Consider the following 16,292-nt stretch of genomic DNA (forward strand, 5'->3'; position numbering starts at 1 on the left):
AAGAAAGAGATTTTGAACAGCAGCAGTGAAGGCATCTTGAATGTAAAGCCCAAGGCGGCCAGTGAGAGAGAAAGGAATAGAAAAACGCCTCCCTTTACTGCAAATGTGACATGACTACTGGGGTTATGACAATATGTACTATTATGGTTATTCTATGAAGACCAGAAAAGATGAAGGCCACTCCTAGAACCCGATAGGGTCTCATGAAGGGTTAGTGTCCAATTCTAGGAGTACAGGCTAGTCCTTGAAGAAGAAAAACCAAGAGCTGAAAGGCCTAGACATCAAGGTCCAGATGCCTGGACCGGCATCACTAGGTAATGTGTATAAAGATGGTTTCCTCCCTGTGAGGGGAGACCAGGGGCTGGAAAGAAAAGATATCAGGCTGGGTCTCCAAGAATGGGATAGCAACAGCCTGAACTCAAGAGAAATATATTGTCTAGATTGACAGTGCTCTCTCTATGGTAGAAAGACTCTCAGCTTGACGCTCAGCTTGTGGTTGAGATCAAGTCAGTTGGGCAACTGCCTGGAGTGCCCCTCTAGAAGGGGCTACATCGCCACTGGAAATGCAGCAAAGAGGAGATTGTGTTTACTAAAGCTCTTCTCGAGGAAAAAGCATACTGATTAACAAATCACTTGGGAGGGAGGATGGGGAGAGATCCCTGAGGTCAGGTCTTCCATGCATGATGAAACCAGTCAATTGTTAAGCTTCTGGTTTGCTAGATGGGATATGAAAATTTGACTTAGTGGTTAAATTATTCAGGGATCATCAGTGTGAGGCTAAGCTCTACTACTGGAAGTCTTTCTGCTTCCCAAACACAAAAGGATATCAGATTAAAGGAGCACAGTGCTACTATCCTTCTTGTGAGGTTAGGTCTACTCTAGCTCTACTCATGAGAAGACCTACTTGAATGTCTACTCTTGGCTTGACCACTGAGAAACAAGGGAAAGGATACTTGTAACTCACTTGGGACAGAGGGCTAAGGGGCAGCATTCTCCTGGGGCCAGTTGTGTCGGTCTCATTTAAGAAACCTCAAAAGGGAGATGAATCTATGTACAGGCCAACACTCTCGTCGCTTCCTCCCTCCCCCAGGAGATTCTCCTCTACTTACGGCCAATCTCCGAAGAACTGGAGTTTGTCTGTTCGCTAGTAATTGCAAGGTATTATTTCCTTGTGGGGAGCACTGGCCATCCCTGATGAGAGGAGTCACAAGAGGGGAGAGAGACCTTTGAAAATAAAGATCATCTTGTTCCCAGATTTTCAGAGGACCTGCCTGGACATGGACTTACTGGTTAGAAAGTGCTGTCATAACAAGAATTCTTAAAAATAATAAAAGTCTAATATTCTGGGCTTCCCTGGTGGCGCAGTGGTTGGGAGTTTGCCTGCCAGTGCATGGGACACAGGTTCGAGCCCTGGTCCGGGAAGATCCCACATGCCGCAGAGTGGCTAAGCCCAGGCGCCACAACTACTGAGCCTGTGCTCTAGAGCCCACGAGCCACAACTACTGAAGCCCGCGTGCCTAGAGCCGGTGCTCCACAACAAGAGAAGCCACTGCAATGAGAAGCCCGCGCACTGCAACAAAGGGTGGCCCCCACTCGCCGCAACTAGAGAAAGCCCGTGCAGCAACAAAGACCCAACGCAGCCAAAAATAAAAAATTAAAAAAAGAATGTTATTGCCCTTTAAAAAAAAGTCTAATATTCTATGTATTGTACATATGTATACAATACATGTATAACTGAATCACTTTGCTGTACACCTGAAACTAACACATTATAAATCAACTATACTTCAATAAAAAAAATTTTAAAAAGAATTCTTAACAATAATAAAAGTCTAATATTCCAGCTAGTCTTCTCTCCTCTTAACAGGTGAGTTTACCTCTGCAGCAGCAATACAAGCAGGAAGAAAATTAAAGACTGGCTCACGGTGTCTGCTTTTCCTCACCAAATACATTGCACTTCCACTTTCTGCTTCCTCCGCTGGCCCTACCATCAAAAGGCACCAGATCTGAGACTCCCAGAGAGCTCTTCTCCTTTTGTCCCCAACATAGACAGTCCCCAGATAAGATTCCCAGGACACAACAGTGTACTTGAGCTTCCAAAGTAGCCTGAGCTCATACAAATTTTCCATTCTTTGGTGGCCACCTCTCCTAATCCTAACCTTATCCCTAGGCTAGAAATTGTACCACCATTAGAGCTTAAAGGATCTTTAAAGAACATCTAACTCACCTTCATCTTTTTTTTTTTTTTTTTTTGCGGTACACGGGCCTCTCACTGTTGTGGCCTCTCCCGTTGCGGAGCACAGGCTCCGGACGCGCAGGCTCAGCGGCCATGGCTCACGGGCCCAGCCGCTCCGCGGCATGTGGGATCTTCCCGGACCGGGGCACGAACCCGTGTCCCCTGCATCGGCAGGCGGACTCTCAACCACTGCGCCACCAGGGAAGCCCCATCTTTTTATACATAAAAAAGTCAAGTCTACAAAGGAGCAGTGATTTGTCCAAGATTCCACAGCTGTTTGCAGCAAAACACAGACAAGTTCTGTGTAGTCAACTTACAAGAGTAACTGCTGCCTAAAGCCTAGTTTCCATCTGTCCTTAGGCTGATTTCACTCAGTGTCAATTTAGTTAGCTGTGTCCTCCAGCTACCTTGTCTGAAGAACTTTCTCAAGGTCACACTCTACAGGACCACCTCAAAATTCTGCTGAAGAGGGCCAGGGTGATTCGTGAATCACTTACTAACTTCCTTAATTCAAGGTTGCTAAGGGGCTCTCAAGTAACATCCTCTTACACAACTAGCAAAATTAGTTCTCCTTTTAAAGGTTAGCTCAAAGGGGAATAACTGCTCCTTCTCCCACATGAGGTCATCGCTGAAAGGCAGCATCTGGATGAGTGTCGTGGAAGTCTGCCTGGGGAGGAGACATCCACAGAGCTAGTTCTCAGGTCTCTGAATCTACAGCTTGACCTCAAATGAGGTATGAAATCCCACCCTTCATGTTTGATCTGGAGGTTTAAGACTTTTGTCCCTGTGAAAATGCAAATATCCCTGTCAACTGTGCTATCAAGATGTCAACAAATGGAGAACCAGAGTGTATGGGTGGTGGGGAGGGAAGGGAGAGCAAAGAGCTAAGAGGCCTGTTTTGGGGAAGGTAAGGATGAGAAGAATAAAAGGGGTGGAGGAGTTTCTCCAAAAGCTGACAGGGCAGAAGACAAAGCAGGGAACCCCAGGAAAGAAGCTTGCCCCACTCATCCCTCAGCGCCCCCCGTATCTCTTTTAATGAGCAGTTTGCCCTCTCTCCTTGGTCGTTCACAGTTACCTTGAAGAGGCTGACCCTGTGGTGCCCATGGCAGCTCCGTTTGCAGAAAAGAGAAGCCCAATTAGCTCCAAGGAGGACTTATTTCACAATCACCCCCACCTTCACCCACTCAGGATGCCCACATCTCTGACCCTAAATACCTAAAGGGTGTGGGCTACTTCCCTCTCCTAGAAAAACAAGGGCACTCTTTCAAAACTTCTAAGCTTTAAGATGCAACAGAGGAAACACAGAAGAAAAATACCTTCCTGTCTTCCCCCAACTTTGTTTTAGGAGAAATAGGATTTATAAAAAAAAACTTTTTTTTCCGTCACTTGCACTTCATTGTTTGACATAAATATTTTTGCCTTCCTTTTTCTTCTTCCGGTTATCCCTTCATTTTTCTGTTTCTCGACAGACTACCACAATGAGTGAGACAAACTGCACGGTCTGAGGATACATTCCTTGTAAGACTGCTCTCATTTCAGACACCAATCACAAGTTTGGAGCCCCAAGGCCACTCTCACTTCACACCAGCTGACTAAGAGTTCAAGGATTTCCACAACCACTCTCAGGTTTGATAACCTGCTCCAATGACTCACAGAACTCAGGAAGGTGCTATACTTAGGATTATGGTTTTATTATATCAAATGGATGTAAATTAGAACCAGCTAAAGGAAGAGAATTGTGAGGTCTGGGAAGGTTCCAAACACAAAGCTTCTCTCATCCTCGGATGGGTTACCCTCCTTCCCAGCATTGATATGTGGCAATTCGCACAGAGTAATGCCAACCAGAGCAGCTCACCCAAGCTTCAGTATCCAGAGTTTTTAACTAAGGTTTCATTACGTAGACACAATTGATTGAATCATTGCCCTCCTGATTGAACTCAATTTCCAGCCCCCCTCCCCTCCCTGGAGGTCAAGCTGAAACTACCTGCCTCAAACCCCAACCCTCTAATCACATGCTTGGTCTTTTGGTGTGGCCAAAAGACTACCCCGAGTCATCCTGTTAGCACAAACTACCTGGTGGCCCACCATGAGTCACCTCATTAGCATAAACTATGGTCAGGTGTGCTCTGAGGGGCCCCCTTGAATAGCAAAGACTCCCCTATCATTCTGGAGGTTCCAAGGGTTTAGAGGTTTTACCTCCCAGGAGCAGGGACAAACACCAGACTTCTCTTTGGGTAAGTTTAATTCTTCACTATATAATTACAAAAAAAAAAAAAAGTATCTGGCATGTGTTAAAAATGTACAAGTCACTGACAGCAGATGGGAAGTTCAACACAGTTGAACACATAGCACAGTTTAGGATTTTGAAAAATGTCAAACATCCATTGAAAAGTGGATGGTTGGATTGCTTAAGTAGTGCTTTGGGAGGGGAAGTGATCTGCTTTAGCTGACTGTACACTGGCCTATCTTTTTTTAAAGACAGCCAAACCTAATCCTTCAGCATTGACCTCCTAGATTAGTTGGGAGGGATGACAGTGGTAGAAGTATGTGCTATTACCTTGAAACCACATAGCTGGTCTCAGTTAAAAACTGATAAATCTCTCCTAAAATATTCAAGGATTTTCTCCTTTCTTCTGGCAAAAAAAAAAAAAAAAAATAGTAGTGAAATATAAAAAAATCAAATCATGTGCCCTTGAGTTGATACTAAGGAGAGATTCAAAACGTGCTCTGCCAGGTCTTGGAAACTGCAAGTTCCCAGCCTTGCCCTGTGCCGGGGGGCCATCCATCACAACCTCTCCTCCACTGTCCTTTCCCTGTCTGATGATCTCACAGAAGGATATGAAAATTCTTGTCATGACAGATGCTCAAATTAGACTTAGAATGCTTTTGTAAGCAACTACAGCAGCACTTAGGAGCACTGCTCCAGCAATTTCAAAGAGCATATTCTTTCTTATTTGTGTGTTTTTAAAGAAGAGTAATGATCCCCAGCCCTGCCTTCCTAGACACAATTCCCTTCCTTGGATTTTGCAAAATTTCAATTCAACTAGAGGTATATGATGTCCCTAGCACTCTGCAAAGGTGAATAGGGAAACCCACAGGAAGAGAAAATATGGTCCCCACCCTCAAGGAGTTTCTAATCCAGTTCAAAGAAATAATACTAACATATATAAATCCTGTATCAAAAAAGTAGATGACATAATGAATATCTTAGGAATCCAAGATGCAGAAATGTTAGTGCTCAATTGAATCTAGAGAAAGGCTTCTGAAAGGATGTGAAATTTAAGTTAGGCTTTGAAAAACGATAGGAATCTTAGCCCATCAGGGTGTGTTGTGGGGAGACAGTCTAGAAAGACAGCTAGGACAAGGAAGGGTGTAGACATAGGAAAGAGGAAATTGTTTGATTATTTGGGAAGGTTTTTTGGGGTGTTAGAGAAGTATAAAGCATTGTCCCTGCCCTTGGAGACATCAAAGTCTTTTTTTTTTAATATTCAGATTAGAGATAGAGAAAAAGGATTTCTAACTAGTTGTCTTATTACTTAAATGGACCTGCAAGCGCTTATGTGGCAGAAAAAGAATGAGCAAATATTTGATAGGTATTTGAATAGGACTATATCCTGTCATTCTATCATGAAGGAAAATTACTTCTTAGAGAAACTATATTCCTTAATTATGTGTTAGCTCAGAAGATACTTTTCTGACCCCCAGTTCCTGCTGTGAAATACAATACTGGGTGAAATTCCAACACATAAACAGGTATTCACAAGACAAATGGCATCACAGGAAAAACCACTTACAAGGAGAATTCTAATTTAACAAATGTCCTTCAAAGTTCCAGTCACACTGGGTACAGGCCAACAACTCAAACGAACATTGTTTTGATGCCACAAGTCTGAGATGGCCAGAGAATACACAGGTGGCAGGACTGGAATCCATAGTAAAATATAAAATTATATGATGGCCTCAACATAACCATATATATTTCACTAGGAATAAACCCAAATTTCAAGTATAACATGTAGAAGATATGGCTTAATAACTAAAGGTAAAAACTAGGAGTCACAAATACAATGCAGCTACCCCCAAAGAGAGCAAAAGCAAGCTCAGGCTATGTTAACAGCAAGTCAGTGTCTAGAGGCGGGGAGGGGAGTGTCCGATCCAGTCTACACAGGTAGCATTTCCCAGCATCACCACACACTTTAAATAGGGGTATAGAGATCCAGGGGTGAGTATAAGAACAGTCCATGAAACTCAGTCTGAAAAGTATCAGCCCAGGGAAAAGAGGGATGTCATTGTTGACTTCAGAGATCTGAAGGGTTGCACCAAGCAAAGGCATTAGATTGTGCAGTTCCCAAACTTTCCAAACCGAAAACCAGGACACATTCCATGACGAAGAGTCTCTGTGTCACTTTCAAGTGTGAGAAACAACCTAGGGCATGTGGTTTGAATTCCGAAAGCTGAAAATTTCCAGGACCTTGAGATGTTTTATAAAGGCAGTAAATATTTGAAATCAGATATTGTGTTCTAGAAAATCTGGGGCTTGTGGTTACATAATATAATTACAGTGAATGAGTCCAAATCGTAGGATGATAAATTCTAGCTCAGTACAAGGGAAAAGATGTTACGGAAAAACCCGAACGAACTTTTTGGCCAACCCCGATATTTTAACAGAAAGAGTTATCCAAAGATCAAATATTCTAAATACCTCAGGAAGAAGAGACTTTTGTATTAAAAATTTATTGTGAGCCTGTTGTATAAAAGCCATTACCCTACCCTTAAGTCATTCAAGATCTAGAGTGGAAGCCAAGCAAGGGAATAGGCAACTATAATACCCAGAGTGAAAAGTTGTATGAGAGAGATAAGAAAAATGTAGGATGAAAGCCTGAGGAGTGGAGAGTAGGGGCAGCAACATTTGAGTTTAATCTCATGGTTTGGTTGAGGAATGGAAAATCTTAGATTGTGATCACCCAGAAATCAGAGATACAAGTGGAGAGGGCATTGCCACAGTGCAGGAAAGATATGGCAACAGCCAGAGCTAGGGCAGAAGTGATGGGGAAAAAGAGTAGTGGATAAATTTAATATTCACCAAAGAAGTAGAATAAATAGGACTTGGACTGGTGGATGAGGAAAAAGAGTGTCAATGAGAGCTGGATTTCCTTGAAATTTGGTAGCAGCATTCCCCAAGACAGAGAATAGATAGCAAGTAGTTTTGCTGAAGATGAATTCAGTCCTGAACTGGCTGAATTTGAGAGTAGATATAAAAAACCACATGCAGACATCAAGCAAGCAGCTAGATATGTGGGTCTAGAGTTCAAATCAAGAAAAGAGCTGGAAAAGAAAGTTGAAAATATCTTGTCTTAGTCAGTTTGGGCTGTTCTAACAGACTAAGTGGTTTAAACAACAAATATTTATTTCTCACAGTTCTGGATTTCCAAGATCAAGGTTCCAGCAGATTCAGTGTCTGATGAGGGCCCACTTATTGGTTTACAGATGGCTGTCTTCTTGTTATGTCCTGACATGGCCTTTCCTTGGTGCACCCACGTAAAGAGAGAGAGTTCTCGTGTCTCTTCCTCCTTTTAAAAGGGCATTAATCCCAGCACGAGGGCCCACTTTCTGACCTAATTTAACCCTAATTACCTCCCCAAATCCCCACGTCTAAATGCCATCATATTGGGGTGTAGGATTTAAACATATGAATTTAGGAGAAAATATTCAGCCCATAGTATAATTCATAGAAAGTAAATCAAAAAGACAAATAAATGAAAACTAAGAGATCTAAGAAGTCCAACATCCCAAACAAGGAGTTCCAAATAGAGTAAACAGAGAAAATACAAGGGAGGAAATAGTCAAAGAAATAAATACAAAAATATATAATATGCGTTATATAAGGAAATGAGTTTCCAGATTGAAAAGCACAAAGGCCCAATATAATGTTGAAAAAGGTTCATGTCAAGGACATAACTGTGAAACTTCAGAATCCAAAGGATAAAGAAAAGATTCTAAGAAGAAAAGAACAAATGACATGAAGAATTGGGAATGGCATCAGACTTCTCAACAGCAACGTTGTAAATTAGAAGATAGTGAGGTTTGTCTTCAACATAATCATTAAAAATAATGTTGAGGGCTTCCCTGGTGGCGCAGTGGTTGAGAGTCCGCCTGCCAATGCAGGGGACACGGGTTCGTGCGCTGGTCTGGGAAGAATCCCACATGGGGTCCGTGCGCCATGGCCACTGAGCCTGCGCGTCCGGAGCCTGTGTTCCGCAACGGGAGAGGCCACAACAGGGAGAGGCCCGCATACCGCAAAAAAAAAAAATAATAATAATAATAATAATGTTGAACTTAGAGCTCTATACCCAGCCAACCTAGGAATTGAAAATAAAGATAGGAGATATTCCCTTATATGCAAGGTCTTAAACATATATCTCCTAAGCTTGCTTTCTCAAAAAACTTCTAGAGGATAAGTTCCTGAAAACCAAAAAAGTTACTACAAAACAAGAAAGAGGAAGATGTGGGAGCCATGTAACTGGGGTCTCAGGGCAAGAGAGTCAAACAGAATCCCCAGTATGATAGGAAAGTCCCATGACAGCAGCTGAGCAGCCATTTTAGAGGCAACTAGTCCAGATTAAAGAAGAAGGGTAAAAGCTGCTGAGAGGGAGGTTTCCAGAAGAAAATAAAACGGACAGATCTCCTGACAGGTTTATGGTGGGGAAAACTGGATTGAGAGTCACTTTAAAAAACTATTGGAGGATGGGCTTCCCTGGTGGCGCAGTGGTTGAGAGTCCGCCTGCCGATGCAGGGGACGCGGGTTCGTGCCCCGGTCCGGGAAGATCCCACATGCCGCGGAGCGGCTGGGCCCGTGAGCCGTGGCCACTGAGCCTGCGTGTCCGGAGCCTGTGCTCCGCAACGGGAGAGGCCACAACAGTGAGAGGCCCGCGTAACACACACACACACACAAAAACTGCAATTTTATTTGCTTATGAGTTTGTAGATTAGCAATTTGGACCAGGCCCAAAGGTCAGTTCCTCACTCATATGACTGCTGTTATCTGGAGACTCAACTAAGACAGTGTCTAGGATGGCCTCACAATCATGTCTGGGGACTGGTACAGGCTCTCTTCTGATGGTAGGTCTAGGGGCCTCAGCTAGGACATCTGTCTGTGTTTCTTGTGGTCTATCACCCTCCAGTAGTCAGATCAGACTCATGTACTTAAGAGCCTCAGGGCAGTGTTCTCAGAAGGTGAGAGCAAAGGTGCCTCCTCTTGAGGCCTAGGTCTAAAAGTCCCACAGCATTACTGCCAGTACAACTATTGGTCAAAACAATTCACATGGCCATCCCAGATTCAAAGGGTTGGGAAACAGATCCTACCTCTTGATAGGAAGAGCTTCAAAGGCACATTGCAGGTATGCATACAAGATGAGAGAATTTGTTGCAGCAGTGTTTTCAAACACTTTTCTACAATGGCATATAAGAATTAAGTCTTTATCTTCTGTAGTGGGAAAACAATATAATGTCTACTGTGGAAAAATCAGCAAATCAGCATATAATTTAGAAATATGGTAAACAGAACAAACAGCTGAAGAATTTAAAGGGGTTCGTTTTGAAGAAGGGATCAGGGATAGAGAAAGGCAGGACAGGCAACTGCTCTTCTTATTATAAGCTATAGTGTTTGACCTTTAAAACTGTGTATATGTGACTACTTAAAAAGCAAACAAAAGTAAAAAGTTTGGCTATACCAGCAATTCCACGTCTAGATATATACCAAAAGAATTGAGAACAGGGTCTCAAACAGATACGGCAATGTTCAGAGCAGCATTATTCACAATATCCGAAGGTGGAAACAACTCAAATGTCCATCAACAGATGAGTGGATAAAGAAAATATGATACATGCATCCAATGGAATATTACTCAACCTTAAAAAGGAATGAAATTCTGACACATGCTACAACATGCGTTAACTTTGAAGACATTATGCTAAGTAAAATAGCTAGATATAAAAGGAAAAATATTACTTGAGTCTACTTAGGAGGTACCTAGAGACAAAAAGTAGAATAACAGTTACCAGGAGCTGGGGTAGGGGTGAGAATAGTGAGTTACTGTCTAATAAGTACAGAGTTTCAGTTTGGGAAGACAAAGAAGTTCTAGAGGTGAATCATGGTGATAGTTGCACAACAATGGAAATGTACTGAATGGCACTAACTGTGCACTTAAAAATGGCTAAAATGGTAAATTTTATGTTAAGTATATTTTACCACAAATAAATACTGTTGGAAAAAGTTTGGCTAGGGAGGGAAGGAAAGATATTGAATGGTTGATAAAGGAAGACGATGTCTGGTTGATTTCCTTACTTCTTTCTTTTTTTCTTTCCTTTTTTTAAGACTAGGGAAGATTTGAGCATACTTATAAGCTGAATGAAAAGAATCTGTGTAGATTTGGGGTTTGACAAAGCTGAGAGGAGGATAACTGGCAGAGAGCCGAGTCTGCTAAAGGGGGAGGTACCTGAGGATGTGTTTAAGACAGTTGGGTAAGCCCTTGTGGAGATGACACAGACTAGAATGGGTGACTCCTTTCCTTACAAAATCATACCTGCCTCAAAAATTCCTACCGGGTAATGTATGTCAACTGACAAGAGCGTTCACCAGTCGCTTTGCCTTCATGCATTTATCAATTAGTGAATGAGTTGGAGGAAAGAGTATTTTTAAGTAGACTATATAGTCAAAATATTGGGAATCTGTTTTAATTGCAAACTTGACTGCATTTGTTGTTGCTGTTTTTCTAAAGGCTGGAATATAAATACCTCCTTCATCTTCTAAGAGCAAATTTTGAAGTATTTGAAGATTTGAAGAGCAAATTCTCTTGACATCACAGAAAAACAACCAGTTTTGAATGATTTGGACTCTGGGCTTCCAGGGTCATCAGAGTCTATTGTGAATGAATGGCAGGAGAACTGGTTTGCAGGTTTTGGAGGTAGAACAAGAAGAGGAAAGAGAAGTGTCTCTCAGAAAGATCGAAAGAAAGATGATTTTCCTCAAACTAATAGCGATCACAATTTAGTGAATTTTGTTCACTCTTCACCATTTAATTAGCCCATTACTTCTGCCCCCAACTAGAATGGTACACAACCTCCAAGAAAGGTGTGACCCTCATCACTGTACAGGACAGTGGACAGGAAGCCCCCATACTTGTGTTTACATTGAGGAGAGAGGAAAACTGAGCATTCTGGAAACTGGTCTGAGACAGGGATGATACCCCTGTTACCTAAGTTAAAATAGGGGATCAAAATGTAACAATCTCAAACAATTTGATATGCCTTGTAAAATGTGATGTTACTGATTTGGGGAAACAAAGGCAACTCTGGCATCTAGAAAACCAAACTTTTTTATTCTACTGAAACAGCAACTCTTTGTGTCAGGTTTGATATGAGAGAACAGGCAAAAATTTCTTCCAACTGTCCTCAGAGACATGAACCATATCCTTTTATAAATAAGGAATCATCAGAAAAATACTGCAATTGTTCTTTATTTTTTCAGCCTCTTACACTCACAGCTACATTCACCTATACTGTTAACAGCAGATGTGATTACGGATAGTGTGAAACAGAAGAAATAACTATTTAGATGCCTTTCTCTGTGGACACGGACCTACGCCTCAGATGACCTTGTGTCTCTTGGTTTTCCTTATCCAGAAATCTCAAGGACAGCCTTGGCCTCCGACCCAAGCAGGGTCTGGCCCCAGATCACTCTGCCAGGACTCAAGGTCTTGGAGTCTGTGTGTTTCCATGACAAACAGCCAACATTACGGAGTCTGCCTCTTTGGAAGGCATTTTACACCTACTTTCTGGAGGAAAAGAAAAGAGGGCAAGGAGGGAAGAAGGGAGAAGGAGGAAGAGAAGCAGGTGGGGAGCGTAAGGGGGAGGCGAAGCAAGGAGAGGGCATGCAGCGCTGGGGAGGAGGTGAAAACCCGTTAAATACAGAGCCAGCACACCAAACAGCTTTAAAAGTATGTGAACATTAGTCGCAATCAGAAAGACTTTGGGGAACATTTCTATTCTAATTTTTTTCTTTCTCTATTTCTCTCCTTTTTTACCCTGAATTTCCTAGCACCCTGGCTTTTCTCAATATATTTTATCTACAGGAAGGTTCTTGGAATTTCAATCAAGGAGCACCCTCAAGTTTTCTCTCTTTCCTTTTTAACATTTAATATATAAAAATGAGCAGGGGGGTCAAGTATAACTGGATGAAATCTCTAATCATTACAGTACTCAAATCACAGCCCTGTGTGGTATGGAAAATTGCTTTTTACTGTGACTGAATGTGTGAGGGTACATCCACAGCCTTAGTGTGAAAGGGAGCACAGATATTGGTCATCCCACAAGCTCACCAGCAAGTTTAGAAAACTTATGCGACTGGAATGGATCTTCAAGATGCTGCAGAAACACACACACACACACACACACACACACACACACACGAGTTTGTTCTCTGAGCAGTTCCCCCGTCACGTAACACCACCTACTCTCCCTCCTTTTTGATTGATTGAAAGTGACGCCGTGTTGCTCCAAAGTTCTTTAGTTCTGCATTTCCACTTACAAGCAATTACTTCAAAAACTGTTAAAAAATTGCAATAAAATACTGCTCAATTCTTGAGAATCTGTTATATCTCTACTGAGGGAAGGTCGGAGAACAGCAGGATGGAAAGCCATACCAACCTCTTCAGAAAAATCTGCCTCTTTAGCATGAGGTGAGAAAGAGGCACCGCACATTTCATAACAGTTACTATTCTTTTCAATTGTGTCCCTTTAAATTTCCAAAGAAACGGTGAGGTATTGTTCAGCCTACTTTTGTTTGGTTTTTACGAAGAAATCCGAGGACATCTGATCTGGTGATAAAAGCAAACAATTTTGGACCAAATCAACTGGTTATGTTATACTCTAGCCCCCTGGACCCCGCAGTCACACAAAAGTGCTGAAAGAAATGTAAATGAGGAAGACAGAGAAGAGTGTCTGGTGAATCCACCTCCGCCCCTAGCCTGCACACAGCAGACGGGGAAGACTGCTGAATCCTCCAGGGAGAGTATGCAGTGGGAGATGAGGGTGAAGAAGAAGAGAAAGGCAAGTACACTGACAGAGTCTGAGGAGGGTGGGAAATATAAAAACAGGGAGAGAAGGTGCAGAAGAGCTGGTAAGGGCAGAGGTGGGTGGAGAAAGAAGAAAATGAACAGGGATGCTGGAGGGAAAGCAGGAGCAACAAAGGACGGAAGAGCAAGAAGCAGATGATAGGAATACAGAGACAGAAAGAAATGGTCCAAAGAGAAATGGTAGTATCCCGCAGGTGACATTAGATGTCTGACACAACCATGCCTGCCAGTAGGACACTGCTCCCATCTAAAGTGGTGGGCAAAGGAGCCTCCCTGCTCCGGGGTCCTTTGGATACTTGAGCCAGCGCCCCTGAGGATGATCCGATTAGTGACTCGTGGCAAGACCTCATTGCCTCTTAATGATTTCGGAATTTTCCTTTCACTTCCTGCGTGTGGTTATGGATCTTTTATCTGTTTTACCTGCGGAGCCTAATGAATTCCTGTTAAGTCTTTATAGCAGTTGTCCCTTCCACTTAAATCTCCCCCGATCCTATTTACCAGAGTTTACAGTTCAGGGTGTTGTGTGCTAAACTGTGTTTTTACAACCATCACTAAAGGCTGACTCTGGGAAGTGATTCAGTTGCCAGGAGAATCCACGGAAAAGGAATAAATGGAGCCGGATGGTTATGTAGTGCTTCCTTTCTTCTTCCACCTGCTCTGTGGTCCCGGGAGTAGAGATTCAGCATGCCCTGAGGAGGCTTCCTAGAACCTCTGCTTCCCTACGTTTTGAAGGGCAGGGAGGTCAAGGAAATGGACTGTCAGTCCGGAGGCCTAAATTTGTCCCAACTGTGCCATGACTAAGCAGGTGAGCTCAGGCAAGTCATTTAAGCTTTCTGAGCTCCTGTTTTCTCACCTGTAAGATGGGATCAGTACACCGCTCTCCCCTACACCAGAGTTGGGAGGGGAACCTGGTATAACTGGGGAATGATTTTTTTAAAAAGTGGTGTGATGGCTGCAGAAGATGATACTAAGGTATTGAAGATAAAAAGGAATAGGTAAGCTGGAGCCAGGTAAGAGATGCCTTGAATCTCTCTGTGCTTCTCAGTTCCTCGCCTGTAAAGTGGGTAGAAATTATGCCAGTTCTTCTCTTCACAGGCAAGTTGAGAGGCTGCTTTAGCTCTCTGGATTAAAAAGTACTAAGAGGGCTTCCCTGGTGGCGCAGTGGTTGAGTGTCCGCCTGCCGATGCAGGGGACATGAGTTCGTGCCCCGGTCCGGGAAGATCCCACGTGCCGCGGAGCGGCTGGCCCCATGAGCCATGGCCGCTGACGCGTCCGGAGCTTGTGCCTCACAACGGGAGAGGCCACAGCAGTGAGAGGCCCGCGTACCGCAAAAAAAAAAAAAAAAAAAAAAAAGTACTAAGAAATACAGAAGGACTGTGTCCCTGCTCTAATCATCCATACCCTTCATACAGCCCCAGCCCTTCAATGTCTTGTCTCCCAAATTCCCCTAGTTCTGCATACGGTCCTATCTCTGTTATGGCTAAAGTGCCCCAAGGAAATCTCTGACTCATCGCAGCGCCTCTCACTACAGGATATTCTACATCATTTTATCATGAGGTCTAGGATCCTTAGAGAATGATGCCAAAGGCACCTCTGTCAGACAGGTCTGCTACAAAAACACAGGCTTCTTAAGACAAAACAGCAACATTTGGGAAGATTGGTGTTTGGTGTGCTGCCTTTCCTGTGTCTCTCTCTTTCTGCACTTGCCTTCAGAGGTGATAAAGTGCTCTCAACTCTGGTGACCATTTCTAGGCGTCCCACTGATAGTGACATTTTCAGAGAGGAAAGAGACCCTGATGATGTGAGCTTTAACATACTACTAAGATGACTCAAGTATCTTACCAGGTCTGTGTGCTTAGGTTCAAACCAACTAGGTAAAATTTCAAGAACAGACCCCTAATATTTTATTGCTTATTTTTTAACTGCTAACGTTAACATAGTTTCTGGAATATATACAGCACCCCCCCAAAAAAATATCCATTGATATGGAATAAAGGAGTAAATGATTGAGCTAATTATCTAGAATAAAGTGCAAATACCACAAAGAATGGTAACTCCTTAAAAACAGTCTTATTAGTCTTTAGTGCCTTGTTTTGAAAGCAAGTTTTTGAAGGGAGAAAAATAGGAAGGAAATAACAATTATTGAGTGTGTACTATATGTTTGGTGCTATGCTAGACATGTTATACATACATTTATGTAGGACTAATATATTTAATCCTCACAATTATCCAGGAGAACATTAATATAATGTTCATTATACAGTTGAGATGAGGCTGAGAATGTTTACATGACTTGCCTAGAGTCACAAAGTTGGTAGAAATGAGAAAAGAAAGAGGGTATTAGATGCTTGGAGTAAAGTATAGCAAGGAAACACTGAGAAGGATAACGGCCTGGAACCCTACTTACAGCACTCACAAAAATTAACTCCAAATAAATTAAAAACTTAAATCTAAGAGCGGAAACCATAAAACTCCTAGAAGATAACATAGGGAAAAGGCTCCTTGATATTGGTCTTGGCAATATTTGGATATGACACCGAAAGCACAAGCAACAAAAGCAAAAATAAACAAGTGGGACAACATCAAAGCACTAAGTTTCTTCACAGCAAAAGGAACAGTCAACAAAATGCAAAGGCAACTTACTGAATGGGAGAAAACCTTTGCAAATCATATATCTGATATGAGGTTAATATCCAAAATATACAAGGAACTCACATAACTTACAGCAAAAAAACCAAATAATCCAAATAAAATATGGGCAGAGGAACTGAGTAGACATTTTTCCCAAGAAGACATACAAAAGGCCAACAGGCACATGAAAAGGTGCTCAACATCACTAATCACCAGGGAAATGCAAATCAAAACCAAAATGAGATATCATTTCATACCGGTTAAAATGGTTATGATCAAAAAAACAAGCGATA

The sequence above is a fragment of the Pseudorca crassidens genome, chromosome 14 (assembly GCF_039906515.1).
Source record: "Pseudorca crassidens isolate mPseCra1 chromosome 14, mPseCra1.hap1, whole genome shotgun sequence".
Taxonomy (NCBI): Eukaryota; Metazoa; Chordata; class Mammalia; order Artiodactyla; family Delphinidae; genus Pseudorca; species Pseudorca crassidens.